Source organism: Rousettus aegyptiacus, unplaced genomic scaffold (genome assembly GCF_014176215.1).
Source record: "Rousettus aegyptiacus isolate mRouAeg1 unplaced genomic scaffold, mRouAeg1.p scaffold_m13_p_5, whole genome shotgun sequence".
Classification (NCBI taxonomy): Eukaryota; Metazoa; Chordata; class Mammalia; order Chiroptera; family Pteropodidae; genus Rousettus; species Rousettus aegyptiacus.
In genome coordinates, this window is record NW_023416308.1 from 7,874,042 (window position 1) to 7,899,663 (window position 25,622).

The window sequence follows — 25,622 nt, forward strand, 5'->3', positions numbered from 1 at the left end:
ACTGTGTAATAGGACCATGCTGGGATGTGGGAGGAGGGAAGGGAAGATAATATTCAATTCTTCCCTTATGTCATTACCTGGCCTAATATTGTCATTCCTTGATGCGCAAACGAAATTGGGTTTGAAATGCTTTTTGCAGATATAAAGTCCTTAGAAATAGCCATTAATTCCCATTACCACGAATATAAAGTCCACAACATCCTCGTTAATTCAGAAGTCTTTTCAAACAATAAGCTAGTGACACATAATATGGGCCATAATTATATGCCGCAGATAACTGTAAAATCTGTTATTATACTAATAATTTGTAAAAAAAAAAAAAAAAAATCCCGCAGGAACTTGGCAGCTGCAACGCCAGTGCTTACCATTTTAGCAGTTGTTTGCAGGCTCCGCAAATGTGTGAAAATCGTTAAAGAAATACTTGATCTTTGCTTGACAGTATTTATTTTCAGATTCGATACTCTATCGTGGTGCAAACACTAGGTAGGTAGGATGCATCAAATGGACTTCTCTACCAAATGGTGCCCAGAAAGAAAAAAAAAAAGCCCTGATGATAACGACAGTGATGATTGGGATGCTATTTAACTATTGCCGCTTAATGTATCACCCCAAACTTTGTGTCCAAAAATCAGAACCGTTTTGTTGCACCCATGGATTTGGTAGGTCAGGACACGGCAGGATTGTTTTGACACTGCTCTGTGGTGACCAGATTTCATCCAGGAAGGTTCTGAAAGGCTGAGGGCTGGAAGCACCTGGAGGCTCCTTCACTCATACGACCGATGCCTGGATTTGGCTGTGACCTTCCTTTGGAGAGCTGACACACTGCCCCTCGCTGTGGCTCTGGTGGCCTCGGGTTAGTCACACTCCCTTCATGGTCCAAGGCTCTAGTCTTCTAATGAACAAGGCGTTTTATGACCTATGCTTGAAAATCCGACAGCTTCTCTCCTACCATACTCTTTTGGTTGAAGAATGCACAAGCCCTCCCAGATTCAAGTGGGAAGGGCATCGTGGGACAGGAGGAGGGACGAAAAGTCTGTGACTGTTTTAAAGAACTACCACGATAGGTAATAATGACTTTCACAAGCTGTGTGCCAGGCCTGCTGCTAAGCTCTGGTGCATTTATTTTTTACAACAACCTTATGAATTAGGGATGACCATCTTCATTCTATAGGGGGCTCAAGAGACTTGCCCAAAGTCACACGGGTAGAAAGAGACATATCCGCAACGAATTCCCAGATCTGTTGGATTCTATAACCTTTCACTCAAATCTTAATGTCATGCCTGAATGTCACCTCATCCCTGACCCCTGTTTCTGGACGGATATGAGAATGAGTGATTGAGGGAAGAGGCTCAAAGATGAATGAAAGAGATTTTCTTCCTTGTGAAACTAATTAAAAAAAAAAAAAAAAAAAGAATCCCACTATTATTTCTCAGTCATAACCAAAATTCCTGAGTTGGAAATACTATAAACCAAAGCGACCAAGTCAGAATGTCTCATTGCTTCCTGGTAGGCTGCGCTCTAGGTGGGTAATTGATCGTGCCTTCGGGAGTATGTAGGTCAGGCTAAGCCTGGGTGACAAAAGGGGTTGGCATCAGAGCACCTGAGGTTCAGCTTTCAGGTTGCCATCCACGTGTCATGCCTACACGGGGTTGGCCAAGTGTGTCCCGGCGACAGACAGGGCCTGACACACAACCAGACCTTGGTAGGCAAGAGGTGCCATGCCGGGAAGGTGATGATGTCGTAGAGAAAGGAGCCGATGCCCTGGTTTTAACGGGTGGTCCGAGTGAGTCCAGGAGGCAGTGGGGACAGCTCTGAGACACAGGAATGATCCTCAGTCCCATCGGCCCACGTCGCCACTGTCCACGTCCTGGAAATTCCCAGGCAATTTACATGGAAACGTAGGAGTCTCGATCACACATTCTGTCACGCTCTTGGAGTATAAAACGACTTTGGATAGCACAACTCGCTCGTTCCATTTCCCAAGGGTCATGGGGTCTCCGGAGACCCTGGCCAAGACTCCCCATTTTTACCATACTCTCACCTCCTCAGGATCCTCCTACTGTGCACGTGGCACATAGTAGGGAATCAGTTAACGTTGAAAGAATTGCACTTTGCATTCCACTGATTTCGCTCTGGATAATCTGTCTCTCACACACATTTCTACCTTCGTCCATATTGTCCTCCTTGCCTTAAATTCTCCCCTCTCTCTCCATCTGTCTCTTATCCTTCCCACTCCTAGGGATGCTCAAAACTGAACTCGGACCTCCTTTTCTTCCAATAGACTTTCCTGTAGCTAATCTCCCATGTCCGGTTCAAAGCTCTTCCCACTTAGCCTCCTATTTATTCACGTGGCAGCCTCTTTTCTAACACACCGTACTGTAATGAACTCGTACAGAGGGTTCGATTTCATATGCTATGATTCAGACATGCCCAGAAGAATTTCATAAATAAAATACAGCTTTCTTCATTTTCTGGAAGGGATTTCGTTTCACCCTCGAGTCTCCATTTCCATTAATGGCAGAAAAAATTAAATTTCCCATTAGTGGTAAGGATTTCTTTAGTGAATATTCGGCCGATTCAGAATTCAAACTCGTTAACAAGGGCTGTGTCTCCATCCTTAAGATGTCTCTGCTTCTCCGCCTCATTTCCAAGGCATTCTCTGGGTGCAGGGAAAGCCGAAGCGCCCTCAAGGTGACAGGGTGACCGGCTTTCCGTTGAGTCCTCGCTGTGCTCTGCTGTGGAGTGGCTGGCCTCGCCTGTCCGTTGGCGCCATGCTGCCTTGCAGTCCGTGACCCTTGTCACTGCCCACTGCTGATTCTAGGCTCTTTCTGATTTTCCAGCCTCTGAGCACTTCCCACTGGGACACGTGGGAATTTCTAGATTCCTATGCTCAGACCCTAGGGAACCAAAGTCCCGTCTCCAGCAATGCACCCAGCGTGTGCATGCTCCAAGTGACTTCCGTTTTCCATCCTGGTGGATTGGAGCCACAGTTCCAGATGTGGTTAGATTCCCTCAAACCCCTCTGGATGTTTCTACCAACCCTGACTCCTACAGGCTGTGGAGTGCTGCCAGGGGTGGACCAAAGACTCTCCATTCGTGACCACTCAGCACTGGATGACCTTTTTCTTTCCCCTTCTTATTGAGCGAGAAGTCCCTTTAGATCATATACTTCTTTACTCTTTCTCTATTGAGTTTTTTATTCTAGGTGGCAGCCATCTACCCATACTCTGGGGTAACTTCTCTGAGGCTTTTACTTAACAGCAGAAAGAATGTAGCAGAATTAAGAGAGAGAGAGAGGGAGGGAGGGAGGGGGGAGAGAGGGGTGGGCAGAGAGAGAGAGAGAGAGAGAGAGAGAGAGCGAGGGAGAGAAGAGAACAGCAAATACACACACAGGTGTTTTCCTCGTTGCATTGGTCTTTCTCTTTGTCATCCACTGTGACTTCTTGAGAACAGGGACTGTTTCTGACTCATTCCTGCCTCCCCAGGGCCTTGAATGGGGCTGACATAAAGGAATGCTTGTGGAATGTTTTCTGAAGGAAACCCTGATTTCCCAGATGCTGCCCTTGACTTCTGGAGACCTCAGTGCCCAACACGAGATGCTCTGTCATGATAGTTGACTTCATGTTCCACTGGGGGAAACAATGAAGAGATATAATGATGATAGGTACTAGATTTTGAGCATCACACACACACACACACACACACACACACACACACACACACACACACATCAGATATAGTACCAGCCACTTTAATTAGATTGTCTATAATTTCATGCAACCCTATGGGTTAGGCTTAATAACTCTCTTCTTGCAGATGCAGAAAATCATGTTCAGAAAGGTTGAATCTCTTACCTGAATTTACTTTGCCAGTACGTGAAAGAGCCAGGATTTGAACCCCGGAACCTGTGGCTCCAAAGCTCAGGGCCTTTCACGACGCCACCCTGGAAGGCAGAAGTTCACCTGTGACTCTTCCTTCAAAAACTGAGGGAAAAAACCCTGGTCTCAGGTGGTCTTGGAATTTAACCCTTACCAACCCACATGTTGGGAGGACAGGCCTTGGAGCCACAGTTTAGAGTTTGGGGTTCCTTGTGCCAAATCTCTGTTATATGGGACACGCCATATGGAACCAAGAATTCATCACGGCCTTTGGCAGGCAGCCTGGCCTGGAAATCACCCAGGAGGCTACATTTTGATCAGGAAGCTTGCAGCTGTTTTTCAAAGCCATTATTGGAATTTTACATTTTATTTTATTTTTAGTAAACCTGCGTGCTCCTCGTCTTTTTCGGCCAGTCTTCTCATTTCCTTGGTGTTCTGAGCTGTCGTGGTAGGTACACGGCCTATGTTCTTAGACAGGCTGGGGACCCTGGAGAGGGTAGGACACCTCGTTGGCTCAAATGAGGATTGGGGCCTCAGGGGAGAAAAAAAAAAAATCCCAAGTAAGGTTAAGCACATAAACAGCTGTGGCCTCGTCTCTGAGTCTCAAGGTTGCAGTGGAGAAATGAAAGTACAAAGGATTTCTGAGTGTTCAAAAAAGTTTTTTAAAAACAGGGTAACGCTGCTTTTCCTAAAGCGAGACCTATGGAGGGCCGGGCAGACACCCGCGGGCTGGGGCGTCCAGGCGGTCAGGCCGGTTTGTCGCAGGGCCCGGGCGGGATGCATGCGCAAAGCTCTCCGTTTTCTGATTTTCCAAGTGATTCACCAGATCCCCGTCACGTTGGGGCCGAATTCTTGAAACCGAAGCCACATCTGAATTCTCCGAAGCAGAGCCACATTTTCAGCTTTGGCTGCAAGGGCCTTGGAGTCCAGCCGCCCCGAGACTCGAGAAAATAGCAATTTCACTTTTGAGGTTTCGGGAATCCTAGAATTCAGGGGCTGGGCCCAGCCTGGGAGAGAAACGGATTTCAGTCGGATTGAAGACTCCACCTACGCTCTCCATCACCCCGGCCTGGACTTATCCAGCAGCCCGGCTCACAGCACATTCTTACCTGAATGAACTGTGTTGGGAACCAGTAAGGTGTCCGGCTTTTACTCCAGGGTCGGGACATGGGGACCGGGCATTTGTGATCACACGGACTCCCCGATGGAAATGGCGTATGTGTGTCTGTCTTCCTTTTATCTGCCCCCCCCCCACCCCGAAAGACAGTTTTTCTGTGGTTGTGTCTGCACAACTGATTGGAAGAGGGAAGAGGGAGAGAAAAAAAGAAGCCACATGTAAAATTCAGCGTTTTGTTATTTTTTCTTTTGCCTGCGCAATACCACACAGAGCGTGTGGTCGACTTATTTTTAACTGAGTGTTTGTGTGAACGAACCAAATTGGTCAGTCGCTCGGGCAATATTGAGATCAGAAGCGAGCTGATCAAAGGCACCGAAAGCAACCACTAATTTGACCCAAAAAAAAAAAAAAAAAAAAAAACCCTGACAAACAAAACGAAACAAAAAACAACCCACAATCACTAGACAAAGACATGTTGCTTTGGACTGTGTATAGACGTGGCTTGCCTTGAAGTCTGTGGAGAAACGTAGAGCGCACCCCAAAACGAAACATACCTCTGTCCATCCAAACAGCTGAGCCCTGACCATTCAATCTGCCAGTTTATCTTGTCTGATTCGCTTCTCAAGGAAGCTTGGAGAAGATGGCAGGTGCGTGAGTACCTGGGGGGTTGGGAAAGGCAATGGGAAGGTGGAATCGTTGAAAGTATAATTATAGCCACTGACTTTAATGAGTCATCAAACAGAGCAAGCAAGAATCCAGTTATTTGTTAGTCAAATCATTGCACAGTGGCCAGTTCAATCAGTTGTATGATTTTTTTATTTTATTTATTTTTTATTCCTTGTGTCTTTGGGGAGTTGGGGAACCTACTTCATCTCTCTCTTCATACTTCTGTTGAGATACGGGTTGACTATGGGTTAATATGCTGTGGGCTGAGTTGTATCCCCTCCAAAAGATATCGAAGGCTTAACCCCTGGTACCTCAGATGTTACCTTATTCGTCAATCAGGCCACTGCAGATTATGTAACTGGTTAAGATGAGGTCCTACTGGGTTAGAGTGGGTCCTTAATCCAATATGACTGATGTTCTTATAAGAAAAGGGAAAGAGACATAGAAATAGAGATGTCAGAGGAAATGGAACATGATGACAGAGGCGGAAATCAGAGTGGTACAGCGGCCAAGGAATGCCCAGGCGTGGTGGCCACCACCAGGAGCGCAGAGAAAGGTATAGAGCAGATGCTCCCCTCTGCGTTTCAGGGGGAACGTGGTCCTGCTGACACGGTGGTTTCAGACTTCCAGTCTCCAGAGCTATGAGACAATACATTTCTGTTGTTTTAAGCTACGCAGTTCATGGTGCTTTGTTACGGCAGTCCTAGGGAACTAAAAACGTCTCCTTGGAATGAGGGCAGAAGTTAAGGAGTAAAACGCTCAGAATCACAAAATTAAAAAATATGAGAGTTAGAAGAGGCTTCACAAATTATCTCAGTCACGTTTTTTGACGTGGATTCTGCACTACTCTAATTCTCCAAGAAGCATGCAAAACACATATTCCATAGTCAGACAAATTTGGAAAATACTCCATACCATCGCCATCTTAGAAAACAAAAAGTCACTTAAGTACATTCAAGGCACTGACAAGTCCTGCAGCCAGGAAACGTTTTTCGCTTTGAATGAGGCAGTATTTTCCAAATATCTTTGATGATGGAACGCTTTCGGACAAAATGCCTGTTGACTTCCTGTGAAACTAGTTTTCCATGAATAATTCTTTGGGACATCTGTGATGGTTAATTTTATGCACCAGTTTGACTGGACCGAAAGATGCCCAGATGGCTGGTAGAACATCATTTCTGGGTGTGTCTGTGAGGGTGTTTCTGGAAGAGATTGTCGTTTGAATTGGTGAACTGAGTCAAACAGATGGCTTTCCCCAGTGTGGGTGGGCACCATTCACTCTGTGGAGGTCCCAAGTGGCGTGAAAAGATAGAGGAAAGGTGAATTAGCCCTCTCTCTCTCTGCCTGGGCTGAGACGTCCATCCCCTCCTGCCCTTGGATGTGGGTTCTCCTGGTTCTTGGACCTTTGGACTCAGACCGAGATGTATACCCGTGGCTCCCCGATTCTCAGGCCTTTGAACTCGGACTAAATGACACCACTGGCTTTCCTGGTTCTCCAGCTTGCAGAAGGCAGATTATGGGACTTCTTGGCTTGTGAGCCAATCCCTATACTAAATCTCCTGTGTATGTATGTAGATATGTATGGTATGTACCTATCATGTATCTATCATGTATCTGTCTGTCTGTCTATCTGTCTATCTATCTATCTATCATCTATCTATCTATCTATCTATCTATCTATCTATCTATCTATCTATCTATCCATCTATCATCTATCCTATTGGTCTGTTTCTCTGGAGAACACTGACTCATACGCATCAAAACTTTTCACTTTATAGGTAAACCGAGATTTGGAGAAAGGAACTTCTCCAAAGTCCTACAGAGCCTGATTTCTCATTGTCCTCTAGCAAAGATGGCGGCCATGGCCCATGGGCCTCCTTGGCTGGCTGGAGAAAGCCCCACTCAACCAGCCACCTCTGCCCCCTCATTGGCTTTGTGACCTCGGGAGAGTCAGGCCTCCCCCTTTGCTTCAGTTCCCTCAGTCGGAAAGTCAGAAGCCTGAATAGATCATGGTTGTATGCCCCCTCAAACTCATATATGGAAGTTCAAACCCCTAAAGCAGTGGTATTCAGAGGTGATTCCATTTAGATGAGGTCATGGGGGTGGGGCCCCCATGATGGGGTTAGTGTCTTTGAAGGAAGAGGAGGAGGCTGGACTCCCCTCCTCACCCGCTGTCTGTGCCATGTAGGACACAGCGAGAATGTTGCCGTCTGCAACAGGAAGGCAGGAAGAGCGCCCTCCGCAGATAGAGACCTTGCTGGCCTCCCGATTGCAGGCCTCCATCCTCCAGAACTGTGAGAAATAAATGTGCGTCGTTTACGCCTCCCATCTATGGTATTTTGTCATGGCAGCCTAAGCAGACTGAGACAGTCATCTCTGAGATCCTTTTCAGTATGAAGATTATATGACTATTGATCGTGCCTGTATGTAGCTGAAAGATGTAATTTATCCTTGGATGGAAACTTCTAGCCAAAGGGCCAAATTATTATTTTGGTCAATGATGTATTACGCTTCCCTTGTCCATTTCTCGTCTTGGCCCTGTCAGCGAATTCAGTGCCGATGAGTTAATGTATATGAAAGTGCTTTGTAAACGGCGAGGCGTTGCCCAAATAAAAGAACTTATTTTTGTGCTATTTCGGTTGCGAACGTTGCAGCTGGGCCGAAGTCAAAGTGCGTCTGATATCATGTGTTGGCAGGGAGCTCGTAGGTATATGATACTTGTGTAAATGCACTATGAGTGGAGTACATGTGTGTTTCGGTTCCATTTAAGTGAAAATTGAAGAAACAGCAGAGCAGCATGTTTGTAAGCATGTTCTCTGGCGAAGACAGATGAAAGCCACAACCCCGTCTACTACTTAACATCTGTGTGGTTTTGGATGAGTAAACGATCCTCTCTATGAGTTGATTTCTTCTTCTGAAAAATGGGTGTAACATTAATTATTGCTCCGTAGGGTCGCTGGGAAGATTAAACGCGGTAATATGTGTGAAGCACAGAGCTATGTCTGCCAGCTGCATGCATGCACATCTATGTTTATGTGTGCTTTATGTATGGAGCATGTGCATACGTCGCATGCCTGTGTTGTCTTTTCTTCTATATTTTGCAAGTTGCTTTGTTCCTTGGGGTTTGGCTTATGTTCCCTGAGCGACATGTGAGAAACAAGAACTAGTAGATGACTAGTAGAAACATAGCATTGGACAACCCAGGCCCTGGGAGACACTTGAGGGGTTATCGTTCCCAACCTTCCAAGGCTTGCATTCTCCTCTTTGACATAGTGTAATCGCGCATTTGAGATAAACACTTGGAGCTTTAAAGTATTACCCACAATGGCCTGGATTGCACATTTCAGCCAGTGCCCCCAAAGAGTGGCCTTGCTTTGAGGAGGGTTAAGCTTTTGTCTGTGGTGTCAGAAAATTAAGGATGTGAAGAAACAGTTGCATAGCAGGGCACTCTATCCTCTGTCTCGGACTCTGTCCTTGGTGCGTTCTTGGGGTGTTTGCGAGAGAAGGGAAACATTTGAGTCCATTATTTTAAAAGCAGCAGAAAATAGACGCTGGGAAAAAAAAATTACATTGGCCACAGGAACTTAATGGGCAATTTTGATCTCTGCCTTCTGCCTGGCTGAGGGTGTCAGGAGCCATGCTCTCAGTTTGCAAAAAAATGTCATAATGAAGTGTTCAAGTAATGGAGAGTTAATGGAACTGGGAGCCGGAGTTATAACAAAAGGGCCTTAAAAGAGGGGTGGGGTATAATTTATTAACAGCAATATATGGAGCAGGGAGTCTACAACATTTATGAGAAAAGAAAATGGTACCTTTCACAAGATCCAAGGCTTCTGCTCTCCACAGGATCAAGCAACACTCATTGGAAAGATCCAGACACCCCCCCTTTCTCCATTAGCGCCCCAGCCCCTCTTCACTGGGGAAGAGTGTGGCAGTCTACTGAGTATTGCAGACAAAAGTCACTCACTCTGCCTCTCCTGCGAATGGAGAAGTTTCTGTTTAAGACGGGGATGTTGAGGTCCTTAACAGTGGAACATGGTTCTGGTAGTTTTGGATGCTGGGGGCATTTCCTTTGGAACCTGGTTGATTCGTCAGGGCTCTGATGAGTGTGAGATGTAGAAAAATGGTTCACACTGGCCTAAGACTGAAAAAAAAAATGAGATGTGAGCCTTATTTTGGACTCCCCCCGAAGCAGATGTTGAGACGAGGAGATGAATACAAATAGTTTAACTGGGAGATGGCCAGCTAATATTAGGTAGTGGAAAATGAGGGAAGAGAAGGAAAACAATATAAGATGTTCATTATCAAGCTGATTATAGTGTGAGCAAATGAAGATTGCCTCGTTTGGTCCAAACTCTAGGTAGGAACTCTGGGTGATGTCGTAGGACATCTTTCTTGAGTTATTACGTTTGAGGAGACAAGGGACCTGGGGGAACTTTTTCGTTTGATGCCAGAGAGTTCTACTGCGGGGATTTAACTCTTGCATTCCTGGCATTTTTTCCCCATGATCCTGAATGTACTCCTGTGGTCAAGGGGTGGGGGAAGGACCTTCAGGTAGAGAGTCACAGCTGTTTTCTGTAAAGAACTGTCAACATGTAGAGGTGACTGCCCAGAAATTCTGGATGCACCATCCACAGCTTCTGCCAAGGAGGGTAAGTATTAATTGACTTAACCGATTAAGAGTTCAAGTTGGGACTAGCTGTAGCTATGTTAAAGGAGTGTTATTAGCACTTGGTCTGTAACACTTCATTATTGGTTTTTCTTTGCTCAGCCTTAGCCCTGTTCTTATGCAGGGCTGCCCAAGTGACGGGGTGTTGACTGCCAGTAGCTACAAGTTTTTATCCAATTTAGCAACCCCAGTGAGAACGAACACCCTCCCTCCCCATTCAAACAATTGCCATAGAATAATTTCCATTTTTTCTTATTGGCTTACCTTGGTCTGTCGTCAATTGTAAGATATTTAATAATTTAATCTACTTATGGCCCCTGAGTCTTCACCTGCACGAGGATGCAATGACACTGTCTTCAACTAGAAACATTTGGTTCTAAGTGACGCCATTCTATCCCTTTCGAATAATCCTCTTTATCTTCATGGCACATGTGTGCAGCAGCATTTCAAGTGTTATCCTTTGACTCAGTCAGTTCTTCTTTCTGTATATGCTTTTTTCTGTATATCCTCCATGCCCATGCTTAGTTTTCCTGTTTGGGTAGATGGCCTTCAGCATTGACCTCTTCAAGCTACTCCATGAAGGCTGTTTTGATAACAAGTGAGAGAAAATCCAATTAAAATTATGTTAATATTCATATCCTTACATGTATATGTTCGAATAACTGGAAAGCCAGGGGCTAGCTGTGGTTTCTGTCTTGGTCGATGTCAGTTTTCCACAAGATCATCCACTCATTTCACTTTGCTTTCCTCTAGTTTTCTCTGTTCTCTGACATCATATCTCCTCATGATGACAAGATCCTTCAGTAGCTCCAGCCCCATATTCTCTCATTTTTATTCAGAAAAAAAAAGAGAGTCTGTTTTGCCAAAAGCTCAAACAAAAGTGCCTGAATTCCACCTCACCTGCTCTGATTGGGCTGACATGAGTCACATGACCATTCCTGAACCAATCACTGGTCTTGGAAGAACCTGATGTTCTGATTGGCCAGCCTTGGATCACACATTCTCTCTTAATTCAAACATGGTTTTAGTTTGACCAGAATCAGACTGAAAATAGAGCTTTTGCTAGAAACAGGAAACCAATCACTTCTGTTTTGCAGCATTAATTCCATTTTCACTATATTTGTCTATACATAATTGTCACCAAATCAGCATCTAACGCACATTCACCTCACTAGACTCATTGTCTCAGGCCAGCTCTCTGATAATATTACTTACCATTTTCTATTGTAGAGTTTCTCCCATCCTTTCCACCTTTGACTTTCACATTAGCCTGTGAATTATACACTTTTATTTATTTACTTTTACCGTTTTATATCTCCAGTACCTAACACACTGGCTGGCATATATTGGGCATGCAAGAAATCTTGGAGAGACAAAAGAAGCAAGAGACAAAGGAAGAAAAAACAATTTTCAATCTAAAGTCCCAAATTCCTTTCCAAGCCAGAAATTTGGACTTGGATATCGCACTGGTAACATAGCAACACCTTAATGCTATACTTTCAACTTAACGCCCCAAACTGAGCTTGCCTTTTTATTTGCCAAACCACACCCCCCACTTTGCTCTCTCTGACCTCAGGACATCTTACCAAAGGTTCGGTTGGTGGATGTAGATGTTATGTTTCAGAAGCCCACGGACCCTCTGAAATCACATGGAATTTCTATGCGTATATCTCCCTGAATTGACTTCACATGTGAGGTCCATAGTTTTCATCGGACTGACCTAGTAGTCTAAAACCCAAAACAACTAAGAACCACTTACTGGGGCTCTAAAATATCAGTCAGTTCAGTTTCAAGTGGTCCGGCGTTTGAGAAGACACGATATAGGCATCTTTGCCTTTTCCAGGAGGGAAAGTCGAATCTCAATGCCTAATTTTATTTTCCTCTTGACTCCTCATTTGTCATAGGGCTTAGTCACATTTATCAGAGAAAGGGGGTGATGGCTACCCCTCGTTCCTACACACAGCTTCCTCTTAACTCCCTTTCAGGTCTGAGAGATCCTTTATGTCGATTCATTATACCTGCTTAATAATTTCTGGCGTATTAGAGCCTTTTCCCACACACATTGTTCAATTTTGTCTTCCCACAGAATTTCAGCTTTGAAGAAAAGATCGACCCCAAGTAAGCACTCCTTCAGTTTTTTAATGGTCTTCTGGTTGCTCTCTCCCTGAGGTCTAATTTTCAACTCTGTCCATTAAGAAAGTGTTCAGTTGCAAGTAAAAGAGACCCTCACATTTGGCTTAAACACATATATTTCTTACGTCACAGGAAGTGAGTGGGTAGCTTTTTGTTTATGTTGGTTCAGCTGCTTGGCGATGCTGTTATAGGTAAGGCCCTTTCTTTGTTTATCCTTCTTTGTTTCATGGGTTGACTTTTTAGGACAATGCTTGCTGCCTCATGTCATAAGATGGATGCTGAAGCACCAGACATATGCCTAGTTGGAGGAAAAGATGGGAGTGGAAAAAAGGAGGTGTCTATCCCTTATTATCAGGAAAGCAAACGTTTTCCCAGAGACTACCTCCCTCAGCAGACTTATATTTATGTCTTATTTTTCTTTACTTGGTCATCTTTTAGCCTCCGCCAGCTTCAACAAAGATTGAAAAAGTGGAGGAGAAGCTTGTCATGTTTGGTTTTAGTTTAATCATGGTCCATCTGGCTTGGGGCATAATCATATCGCGTCACTCGTCTGAAATATCAGACCATGTCGCTCCATGTCACTTAGTGTAAAAAGCTAAAATCTTTATGGTAGCCTGCAAGTCCTACAACATCTGGGTCCTGGGGCACTTCTGACTTCACTCCGTGTTGCTCTCCTGGGTCCCACTCCAGCCTCTTTACACCGGCTGTTCCCTCTGCAGAGAAGGCTCTCCCCTGATACCCACACGCTCACCTCACCGCCTTCAGGTGTTTAAACATTATCTTCTCAATGGGACCAACTCATAACACCTCTCCCATTCCTCACTAGTGTTTATTAACTTCCTGTGGCAGCTGTAACAAAGTACCACAAACTCGGTGGTTTAAAACAGGAGAACTTTGCGGTCTCACAGTGCTGGAGGTCCGAAGCCCGGAATCAAGGTGTTGGCAGAGATGCTTCCTTTTGGAGGCTGGGAGGGAGAACCCGTCCCATGCCTCTCTCCTAGCTTCTGGCAGTTTCCGATAATCCTTGGGGTTCCTAGGTGCATCACCCTCACCTCTGGCTCTGCCTTCACACGACCTTCGCCCTGTGTCTCTGTGTGCCTATCCAAATCTCCCTCTTCTTATTAGGACGCCAGTCATTAGATTAGAGCCCACCCTCATCCGGTATGACCTCATCTTAGCTTAGTTCCATCTGCAGAGATGCTCTTTCCAATAACGTGGCCTTCTGAGATTCCGGGTAGGTGTGAATTTTGGGGAATCTATTCAAGCTAGCTTGACTTTTCCCATCTAAAACCACCACATACCTTCTAATTTTCTATAAATCTACTCAACAACTGCTTATTGCCTGTCTCCTCCCACCCCATCCCCCTTCCCTCATGAGGGCCGAGAGCATTTATTTCTACTTCAGTGGTTTACCTTTGACAAAGGAAGCACTGGTTAAATATACATCGAGTGAATAAACTGCCGCTCTGAACAAAATCAGGATTCTGGTAGCAAGAAAAAGAGCAAAATGGATAATTGAACAGGTGACCTTCAGTGTCTGTTGTTATCCTTCCAGTTCTGGGGTTCCCATGGGGGGTCCTGTCTCACTGCCATATGTGTCTGTTACAGGTTGAACCATAACCACCCCACCCTCCAAATTCATATATTGGAGTCCTAACCCCTAGTACCTCTGAATGTGACCGTTTTGGGGAGGTAGTGTCTTTGTAGCTGGAATCAAGTTAAAATGAGGTCATTAGCATGGGTCCTCATCCAATATAACTGGCGTCCATATAAAAAGGGGAAATTTGGACATGACCACACACACAGGGAGGATGCCATGTGGAAATGAAGCAGAGATCAGGCTAATGCTGCTGTGAGGATGGAGGAGCAGGAAGGAGAAAAGAGATGTGTACATGGATGGAGTGTGTGGCCTTCCCTGGGCTATCTCTGGACAAGGGGTTAACATGGAAAGAGTAATGAAAGGAGAATGGTAGAACCACCCACCCACCCATCCATCCATCCATCCATCCACCTACTCACGCATCCATCCACTCACCCATCTATCCACCCATCCACTCACCCATCTTCCATCCATCCATCCATCCATCCATCCATCCATCCATCCATCCATCCATTTATCTATCCATCCATCTACTCACCCATTCATCGTCCATCCATCCATCCACTCATTCACCCATCCATCCATCCATCCATCCATCCATCCATCCACCCATCCACCCACTTACGCATCCACCCACCCATCCATCCATCCATCCATCCATCCATCCATCCACCCATCCACCCACTCACGCATCCATCCACTCACCCATCTATCCATCCATCCATGCTTGCATCCATCCATCCATCCATCCATCCATCCATCCATCCATCCATCTATATCCATCCATCCATCCATCCATCCATCCATCCATGCATCCATCCATCCATTTATCTATCCATCCATCTACTCACCCACTCATCATCCATCCATCCATCCACTCATCCATCCATCCATCCATCCATCCATCCATCCATCCATCCATCCACTCATCCATCTATCCATCCATCCATCCATCCATCTATACATCCATCCATCTATGCATCCATCCATCCATTCATCCATCCATCCATCCATCCATCCATCCATCCATCCATCCATCCATCTATGCATCCATCCATCCATCCATCCATCCATCCATCCATCCATCCATTTATCACCCCATCCATCCACTCACCCATTCATCATCCATCCATCGGTTCATTCATTCATTCATTCATTCATTGATATATTGAATATTAGCTTAAGTGTTTGGAATCCAATGGCAAATTAAAGAACACCAAAGATGGCCAGCAGGGCACCAGAAGCTAGGAGAAAGGAATGGAGCAGATTCTCCCTCACAGTTCTCAGAGGGAACCAGCCCTGCTGACACCTCGATCTGGGGCTTCCAGCCTGCAGCGCTGGAAGAGAACCTTTCCTGTTGTTTTAGCCACTCAGGCTGTGGTGCTTTGCTATGGCAGCCTTAGCAGACGAACACAGTATCCATACGAAATGCACTCACCTTTCGGGAAGACCAAGGAAATTGCTTACTCTCCTGTCTCCTAAGCTGAGTCGCACACTAAAAAGGGCCTTGAGGGTGGGAGGGAGGATGGGGCCACAGCTCCCAGCTGCCGAGCCATCTCGTCCACGCGTCATGAGAACCAGGCATCGGCTTTTCTCCCGTGCCTGCGTCCAGGGAGCCCTTATCTCGTGCTCCCCACCCCCACAGAAAGCCAGGCTCAGGAATTCATATGTTTGTTGTTGCTTGTGTTATTGAATATCCATGAAATGCAAAATGGCACCGTGACCTAATGAGGTATTAACCCTGCCTCATTACTACACATCAACCGTGAAAGCAGGCCCTTTTTGGCCAGGACTATTTCAAGGAGATTTAGGAAATATTTGAGGCTCTGGAAGGATGGCTGGAAATCAGGGGACTCTTCAGTGGACCCCTCTGAGAGCCCAAAGCTGGGGACATGGACCAGAGGACCTCTGGTGCCCTTAACCCACCCCTCTAAAACTCGCTCACTGTTGGAAGGAACAAGGAGTCTCCAGATCTGGGTTCAGATCCCAGCTCAACCACCGCGAGACAGCTTATCCCTTCTGAGCCTCAGTTTCCACTTCTGTAAAATGGAAATAATTATTGTAGATGCCTCAGTGTTATGAAAACATAATGAGATATATATATAGCACCTGGCTCATAGTAGACACTTGCTAATTGAGGCTACTCTTATCTCTGTTGCTTTTCTTATTGTGATTTTTGGTAATATTGAAAGAAAACCTGGGTGGAGGAAGCTAATAATAATTCAGCCTGATCTGATTGAGCTCTTTGCTCCTCAGAGGGTGGGTAATTCTAATAAGCACTGTTTATTGCCTGCCTTTTATTAAGTACTTTATATGTCTTCTCCCAATACTTCTGGCAACAGCCTTCTGAGGTCGGCGTTATTAGCCTCACTGAGGAAACGGAGGGTCAGAGAAATTAAAAAATTTTGAGATGCTCAACTCGGTTGCAGGAAAGTGGCATGTCCGGAATTCGAGCCTTGTTCACATGACAAGAGAGGCCATGTTGGTCCCATGACACCAGCCCCAGACCTCCTGTTCTCTGCGCACCTTAGTGTTTATCAGTCCTGGGGGGGTGAAAGGTCAGGGGTCCTGGCGCCCTAATCCAGTCCTTGCTCTGGTTTTCCCATGAGAGCTTTGATCGCCTTGTGTGTCCACCATGTCCCGGCACCAGTCGCTGGGAGGTCACCGTCCCCCACTACCTGGGGACTCCAGGGGCCAGGAGCTGTGTGGGCTGCGCCTGTAAAGCAGTTTGATGATGTGTTAAGTGTCACTGCTTAATGAGCTGCAGGACCAAACACTCAGGGCCGGGACGAGGGAGGCCGACGCAGCCCCCAGACACATGCTCCTGCCCAAGTTCAATCGTAAACGTCACAACCAAGGGCGGGTCTGGAGCCGCCCGTTCTGAGAACCCCGACTTCCGTCGCCCCATTGGCCTCCGACTAATCCACTCCCCCACTCAACAGCTCGCCTGGACTTCCTCCCCAGCCCCTGCCCCCCGGCCCATCCTCAGGGCCGTCGCCACGGGAGGTCTCTCTGCACAACAGGGCAAAGCAATTAAGGCCAGACGGGGCGAATTAAACCAGAAAGAATGAGTTTCCTCCAGGACCAGAGAAGTATTTGGGGCCTTGCATGGGAAGAGAAATCCGTAGGAGAGGGCATTTGCGTGGTGAAGATGGAGACCCATGGGTTCGGATGGAGGAGCAGGAAGGAGAAAAGAGATGTGTGCGTGGAAAGAGGGCATGGCCTTCCCTGGGCTATGTCTGGACAAGAGGTGAGAGTGGGAAGGGTAAATGAAAGGAGAATGGTAGAGCCACCCATTCATTCGTTCATTCATTCATTCACTTATTCATTCATCAATATGTCGAATATCAGCTTAGGTGTTTGGAATCCAATGGCAAATTAAAGGCTGTGTTGAATTGGTCAGGGGCTGGGACTTTAGAATGAAGTAGTTAAAACTGATGCCCTCATCCATTAGTGGGGGTAACCCTGGGCAAGTGACCAACCCTTCAAACCTCAGTTTCCTCATCTATAAAATGGGAATAAAAGACACTTTCTAGGAGAATTAAATGATGTAATTTATGTAAAATAAACATTGCTATGCATATTGTAGATATTCAAGAAAATGAATGCATCATGTACAGAGTACTCTGTATGTGTTCATTGAATGAATAATTATCCTCTCGCCTTTATTTTTCTAAGCGTTTTGTGTACATTAGTTTACTTAGTTCTCAGAGATCTGTGAAGAAGTCATCAAGACCATGAAATAGAAACTGAGGCACCTACAGGTTAAGTTACCTTCCAAAGTCACGCAGCTTATTAAGTAGGAGAGGTGGGATTTGAACCCCGGAAGTTGAACTTCGGAAACTATGTATCTGCAGGCCAAAATACACTCCTTTCTGACAATGCTGGAGAAAGAAGAGGGAATTAACGCCTGACGTGTCGAAAAACTGGGCATTGGGCCAGAGGGTCTTTGGAGGTCTCTTAAAAGAATTCTACTCAAGGACTCCCATGCCTGTGCTGCATACGGACACACACTTTCACAATCGCACGGATGCACACTTGTGTGTGCATGCTTTGGCCTCTGCTGACCTCCAGCTGCTACCCTCTGCATGCCCTGTAGCGGTGGCTATTTCCTGGGAAGGGTGGATGGAGGGGCCGTGTGGATGCCTAACGCCAAGGCTGCTGACCCCTGTAACCCAATTCCATCTCACACTGCCCTCCTCCCCACTTCCCCCCTTCCTTCCCTCCCTCCAGGGCCTGGTGCAAACACGACTTCCAATTTGTTACCTACACAGGAAGGTCAGGGCCCTGCTGGCCCCTGCACTTTTCTCAGCGTGGGTCACTTGGCTGTGGCTTGCTTGTTTTTCTCTCTGTTCTTTGAAAGCATGAATGGGAGATGAGGAGGGAACTGGACCCAGACGGTGACCTCTGACTATAAGAAATTCATTGGAAAGGGTGCTTTTCTGGAGTTCTGAAGCGGTCTTAAAGTTGTCTAGGCAAGGCTGTGGTGGGGGGAATTTGATGGAGAACTTGGGGTCTACCCTAGACTACAGGGCAGACAAATTACACTTCTTAAGCTAATTTAGATTTGCAGACAAAGCACAATGAGGTGTGTGTGCGTGCGTGTGTGTGTGTGTGTGTCTGTGTGTGCACGTGCGTGCCCACACATGTGTAAATGTATGTTCACATAGGCATTTTTCTGGCCAGAGGGTTCATAGCTGTCATTAGAATTTCAAATGGATTCGAGTCCCCGTAGAGTTAAGATCGATCGGCTTGAAGTCAGGGGGAGTTGGTGGAAGAGATTCCGAAGTCACTTGGGAAACTGAGGCACCGAAGAAAAATGCCACGGATTCACACACTGCACTGTACTATTTGGTCCGGGGGCCCCAATTCAAATATCTGCAGTGACTGAAGGTGAATATAAATAAATGACTCCGGCCAAGTGTAAGAAAAATCCTGGTGTCTGGGAGACAATTTGGAGTCAGTGAGACTCCAGCAAACCAGGCAGCAAGAGCAGCATGTGTCCCCAACGAGAGGACAGACACATCTCAGCTGCATCCGCGCTTGTCGTATTGGAAGGTTGTCCCAACTTTGCTGCAGCTTCCAGATTTTTTTGTTTTTTGAGGAAAATCAGAAATCCGGATTTCTCTCTGAAGCATTCCAAATTTCAAAATTTCAATGTATTTCAAACTAAAAATAGAATGCTGTGGCCAGCTCCATTCTTCTCTTCCGGTATTCATTATTCCCCTCTAAGTCTCGAGCTTCTATAACTTAGTTTCTGTCATTGATTTATACTCTCCCTTTGCAACTTTTCCCATTACTTACCACAACACCCCTTGTATTTATAGGATACTGATGAGCTAGTAGGGACCATGACTTGTCCAAGGTCTTGAAGCTAATGTAAGTCCACACTAAAGCCGAACCTTTGTTCTTTGACTCCCAGAGCACTTTTTTTTTTTGTCTTTCGAATTCTTGGGCTACCCTGTAGATATGGGGAAATACTGGCATATGAGCAAATATAACTGGTTTGTATGCAATGTAAATTTTTTGAAAACGATAATCCATAATATTCTTCTGTAAGAAGACTATATTCAATAATGCAAAGTGAATGAGGCCCCGTGGGCTCGGCCATACTGCAGTAACTAACCGCCAAACCTCAGCAGCTCAGCATAACTAGAGTTTCTTTCCTTCTCGTGCTACATGTGAAAGTGCATGTGTCTAGGGGTGGGGGTGGGGTGGGGGATGGTTCTGCTCCTCGAAATCTTTCAAGGATTCAGGCTGATACAGCGTTTATCTTGACATGTGTTCCCAAGGTCACCACGGCATTGGGAAATGAACAAGACGAATTGCTTATCATGACTCTTAAAGTTTCTGCCTCAAAATGACCCATGTCCCTTCTGTGCATATGTTATTGGCCTAAGGGAGTCACATGGCCATGCCTAACTCCAAAACGAGTGGAGGAGCACAAGTCTTCCAACTTCCCGGAAGGTAGAGAATTAGAAATATTTGATGAGTAGCATTATTGTCTACTATGCCAAGGGAATTTAGCAATTTACGAGAATCTTTGGATAAAAATATAATAAGCTAGGATACACTGTTAGCCTAACACTGACCAGGTACAATGCTTACATTATCTTACCTAATATGCACCCTGAAAAGTAGATATGATTTTGCAGAGCGGAAAACCAAAGATTGGAAAGATTGTACAAATGTCCAGGGTCACCTGGCTAGTAGGGGATGGTTTTAACTTTGAACCTGGCTCTCTTTCTCTCTGTCCAATGTCCATATTCTTAACCATATATATATATTCAACACTTTCTTTCATAAGCACCAGGAAAAGTAAAGTAGTATTGGACACAAAGACTTCTCTTAGGAAGTTCACTGTCTGGCCATTAAAATAAGCATGATCTGTCTTTCATTGGATGAGGATTTCCATATCAGGCTTTCCTTAAAGCAGGGGCATCAGAAACAAAACCAGTGAGCCAGTATTAATACAATACGTGATTTAACTTTCTCAGGGATTAAGTGTGGAACACAGAAGCTTATCCACTTTCCCTAGCGAGAGCCTAGTATAATCTGGCTGTCAAAAAAGCCCTCTATTTATCCCAACCCTCACTGGAGGGTTTCTTTAGAATTTTAAAAGCCATTTTTTTTTATATAGTGTAACTTATTGTTCAGCAAATATTTTCCACTCCCACTGTGAGATATTTTCCCCATGCTGTTGAGCTTGGGCTCGGTCACATGACATGCTTTGGTCAAGGCAGTGTTAGGGGACATGATGTAAACAGAGTTCTTAAACATGCTTGCCTGTTTTGGCTTGACTCGTGAGCTCTCTTAATCCATCATGAGAAAAGCAAGACTCAGGTAGTCATCGCACTTTTATTCAGCACTCTAGAATAAACGCATGTGGGAAAGACGTGTAGAATGCAGCCAAGCCAAGCCTACGTCAGCCGAACCACAGTTAACTGCAGTTAAATGCAGATCCCTGAATGTAAGAATAAATGCTATTGCTATATGCCATTGGATTACAGAGTGGTTTGTTATGCAGCATGACTATGGCAAGAGCTGACGAATACACCATTTATCTTGCATGCTGGTGGGGCATGAAAGTTAGCCTGGCCAGTAAGCGATGGTTTTAACATTTCAAGGCTCATTTATTTAGGTCTCTTTAGTGTGGAGAGGTGGAGTGGACCTCCAGAGACAGCAAGGGGAATGATGATGAACTCTTGTCTTGGAAGGATGTAGAACTGGGAATTAGCACACCTGAGTTCTAATCTCAGCTATGTCTCACATGTGGTATTTGAAGGTTGATAGGTCATTTCTCCCCTCTGCCCTTTTATTTTATGTAAAGGGGCTGCTCTAGATCAGAATGGCAAATGTGTCTAAGTGACCCACTGAAATATATTAATGATGATTGTCTTGAGTGTTGCCACAGATTTGGAGGATGGATCCTGGCCTGGAATAAGTGTTCTGTGATTGATTGTTGATGTCTGCTGTGGGCATGGAATTTTTGTTTCTTGGTCCATTCTTTGCCTGCTAAATACATTTGGGACTCTAGGAGTCTAAGAAGCCGGTCTGTTGTCCTTGAGCCCTGACAAAGATTGAGTCAGAGAGAAATCCGATCTCCTGTGAAAGAACAGGAGGGACTAGAGTTCACAGACTCTGTGAGGTTAGGGTGACTATTTTGTAAAATTCCTCGCATTTCCTCAGCAGAAGGAACTCTCAGTGGAGAGCTGCAGCTGTGACGGTGAAGTTGGCAGGCCACTGGGAGCACACTCCCCTCCGCCCACCAAATGGTGGGGAAGCTAAGCTGACAAAATCCAGGGCTTTAAGAATTAAAGCTGATCAGGAGCATTCAAAAGAAGTGAGCGGAGCTGGCAGCTTTGGTTCCTTGAAGAGCAGGTGCAAGTCCTCATAACGAGGTGATGGGTACCATTTGGTCAAGGAAACAAAATCGTCCAACCCGCGGCCAAGAGTTGAGCAAGAATCAAAGCGAAGGCATCCAGCCCTCCATTTGTCCATGCATTGTTCATAGAGAAGTTTAATTGGCTGCCCCCAGGGGCTAGTTTTGAAAGTATGCCCTCTCCCTTTAAAAATATGCTTACACCTGGCATCAGAGCTCTTTCTGCAGCCTTTGGATTAATCACCGAGCTTCATATTTTGGAGCAGCTTAGAGAACATAGATTCAAAGATTAGTCCGCACACAGGGCGGCTGTTGGAAAAGCGAGGGCATCTTCCTGCAAGGGTGAAAAAAGATTAGCCAGAGTTTGCCTGAGGTAGGAACCTTCGTTGGTCCCATTCCTTTAGAGCCCAGTTTAGCCATCTTCTTGTTCAGTGTCCTTGGTGTTCTGGACACACTGTCTGCCAGGTCGGTGGCCATAACTGGGCAAGCATTCAGTTGTTTTGCTCTCACTTGCAGGTCTAGACCCCTCGTGGTGCCTAGCTGATGGGATCCGTGCCTGTGATAGCACATATGCACACACTAGTACACGTCGGGGGAAAGCGTTAAGCAGAAGGGGGAGAAAAGCTCACTATGCAAACTTTGGGACCGAGATTTGGCTTTCAATCTGATACATGTTCCATGTAGTTAAGGTTTTCTGGGCACTCAACTGTGCGCCCGAGCCCTCCACATGGATGATCCCCTTTTAATGCTCGAGCAGAAGCCCATGAATCAGGTACTGTTGCCACGTGCCCTTGGCAGCTACATCTGTTAACCTATCCACATATCAGAAAGTTAAGTAGCATGCCCGAAGTCACAGAGCTTGTAAGTGCGAGGGCCGAGATCCGAACCTGGAGACCAGACTTCAAACCTCACTCTTAGCCACTGTATTAGCTAGAGTGGCAGTTCCCAGAATCACCTGGAGGGTTAGTTAGGACACGGATTGCTAGACTCAACCTTGAGAGTTTCTGATTTCGTCCAGTTGGACAAGCTGTACTGTGTGAGCACATCTCAAACCCCTGTCTGTGTCACGTGCATTGACATCTTACTCGTTGAAATAAGTCATATGGTTGAACTTAAAGTTGGTGGATGTGGACGTCGAGTTAGCTTTGCGTTCATCTAATTATGGCATGAGATGACAAAGGGCATGGATAAAGAAGAAGAGGAAGAGGAGGAGGAGGAGGAGGAGGAGGAGGAGGAGGAGGAGGAGGGGGGGGGGGAGGAGGAGGAGGAGGAGGAGGAGGAGGAGGAGGAGGAGAAGGGGAAGGGGAAGGGGAAGAAGAAGAAGAATTTGGGCTGATATTCAATCAACTATTTACAGGGTAGTGAATAATTTTTAGTATGAAGATGCTGCAGGAATTAGTCAAACACAACATGTATCAAGTGTCTTAAAACGTGTGACCCACAAAGTTTATTTATAAGACTTAAATTTAAGGAACCGGTTAGAGACGTGGAAGTGATTTAGAGCATAAATGTGTCCATCATAGCTTTATTCACACTGGCAAACAATTGGAAATGACCCGTGTGTCCAATCAAATAAGAACAATTAAGTTAATTATGATGTATTTACAAGATAAGTTGTTTGTAGCTATTGAAAGTTTCATGTTTTAGAAAAATATTTTACAGTAGGAAATGCACCTAATATAAATTGAATGGAAAATGCAGAATATATAAGTGCAAAGGTTGTATAATCTTAACTAGTGAACATATAACACACGTACACACACACACAACATATATGCACATACGGATCAGGATAAAATAGACCAAAATGATAGTGGTAAAAGATACAATTAGGGTTGATTTTAATTTTTTTTTTCTTTAGTCTATTCTTTATTTTTTTTTAATAGGCAAGGCAACCCTTTGTTGACCTCACAGATTGCAAGGACCTTGTCATCTTACAATCTCTTCTTTGTATTTTATTTTTTATGCCTATAGCACCTGGTCTTCCTAGGTAGTCTCTCATCCAAGTACTAACCAGGCCTGACCCTGCTTAGCTCCCGAGATCAGATGGGATCAGGCTTGTTCAGGGTGGCGTGACTGTAGACTAGTCTGTTCTTTTAAATGCCAGTTTTTTTTTTGCAATAAGCAAACACTACAGTTTGTGAACATACTAAAGAATAAGTGTTATTTTTAAATAACCTGTGTAAATACTAATTTCGAGTTGTCTGAAAGGTATTTTCTGTGGTGAAAGGTAAAGTCACCAGCAAGGACTTATGAAACAAGAAGAGAGAAAAAAATGACAATGTATGGTGATATAAATCAGGCATTCAAAATAACCAAGTATCTTGTGACACATATAAATAATTCCGATTTATAATTTTATAAATGTCTGGACATAGACATACATAAATAATTTTGATTACATGGCACAATTATAAATGCAGATTTTGGAAGACTGAAATTGATCAACATTATCTGGATTGACAATAAGACCATAATGTAGCATAATGGATTTTTAAAATGCAGCATAAATCTGCTTTAAAAAATACCTAGGCAGCCCAACATCAAGACACATTAAAAACTGCCACCAGTTCCTGGACTGTGACTTCCATGCCAGCACCTTGCAGACTCAGCAAAGGGAAGAAATTACACAGCAAATGCCTCATTGTGGTGCAGGAGATAGGCTCGTTGGATCTTGCTAAAAGACACTTCTCTTCAAGTTGAGTAAGTAGGATGTTTTTCCGTTTTTAAACAAGGAAGGATATGAAAATGTCCAGCCAGTCTCTTTCTCCAAAGATGTAGAAACTTTTTATAGAAAAAGTACAAAAAAAAAAAAAAACCAGTTAAAGTAGGTCCCTTTTTCAGCAAAGGCGGACATACAGAGATGTAAATAGACAGACAGACTTTGGACCCATCTATTAGCCAGAGCCATTCATTCTAGAGACTCTAAACCTTTATCCTTATGCAAAGTGGGCCTGCTTTGTGAGGCCAAAGCAAATAAATTGGAAAAACAGAAATAGATACAGGAACGAAAAAGTAATTTTGAATTCCTCATTCGTTTCTTTACCAAATGTACATGCCACACTCATTTTGTGTTTCAGGCCCAGAGAGAGGAAACTCAACGTATACTTAATGTGCGATTTAGTTTTAAAATTCTCAAGATTGCACTAGAGATGTGACCCCTAAGAAAGACCAAGAATAGATAAAACAAAAACAGAAGAAAAATGTCAGCAGAACTGCTTAGAGATGTCTTTATTGATGTATTTAGCATATTTGGTTCGGTTCGGTTCAATTCAATTCATTAAATTAAAATTGGGAGAATCCTTAATATTAACCAAGGCCAATCTTTGGTAAGTATTTGTCAAGGAGTCCTATCATATAAATGTTTGACTCTGTAATCGCTTTTAGAGGAGGTTAGGAACAGGAGAGAATCTTTGGTAAATATTTTCTGGATTGAGTGAATGACTGAAAGAACCACTGAAGGAATAAACAGTGTTGATAAAGCCCAATCTCCTTAGCGGACCATCCAGACACATGGTCGATCACCTTCGATGTGGAAACTATCTAGGAACGGCAGACGACAAACATTTAATGAGCGTTTAGTTTGCGCTAAGTATTGCTCTCAGCGCTTTAGGAGAGCTCATTTATTTCACGCCCATCTAATAAGTCTATGAAGTATGTATTACTATTATCATAT

At 44.8% G+C, this 25,622-nt stretch overlaps 1 pseudogene; it reads right to left on the bottom strand.

The window, feature by feature from the left end:
* Positions 1–23,911: 23,911 nt before the first annotated feature.
* On the bottom strand, positions 23,912–24,030 carry LOC118603586 (annotated as a pseudogene).
* Positions 24,031–25,622: the final 1,592 nt, after the last annotated feature.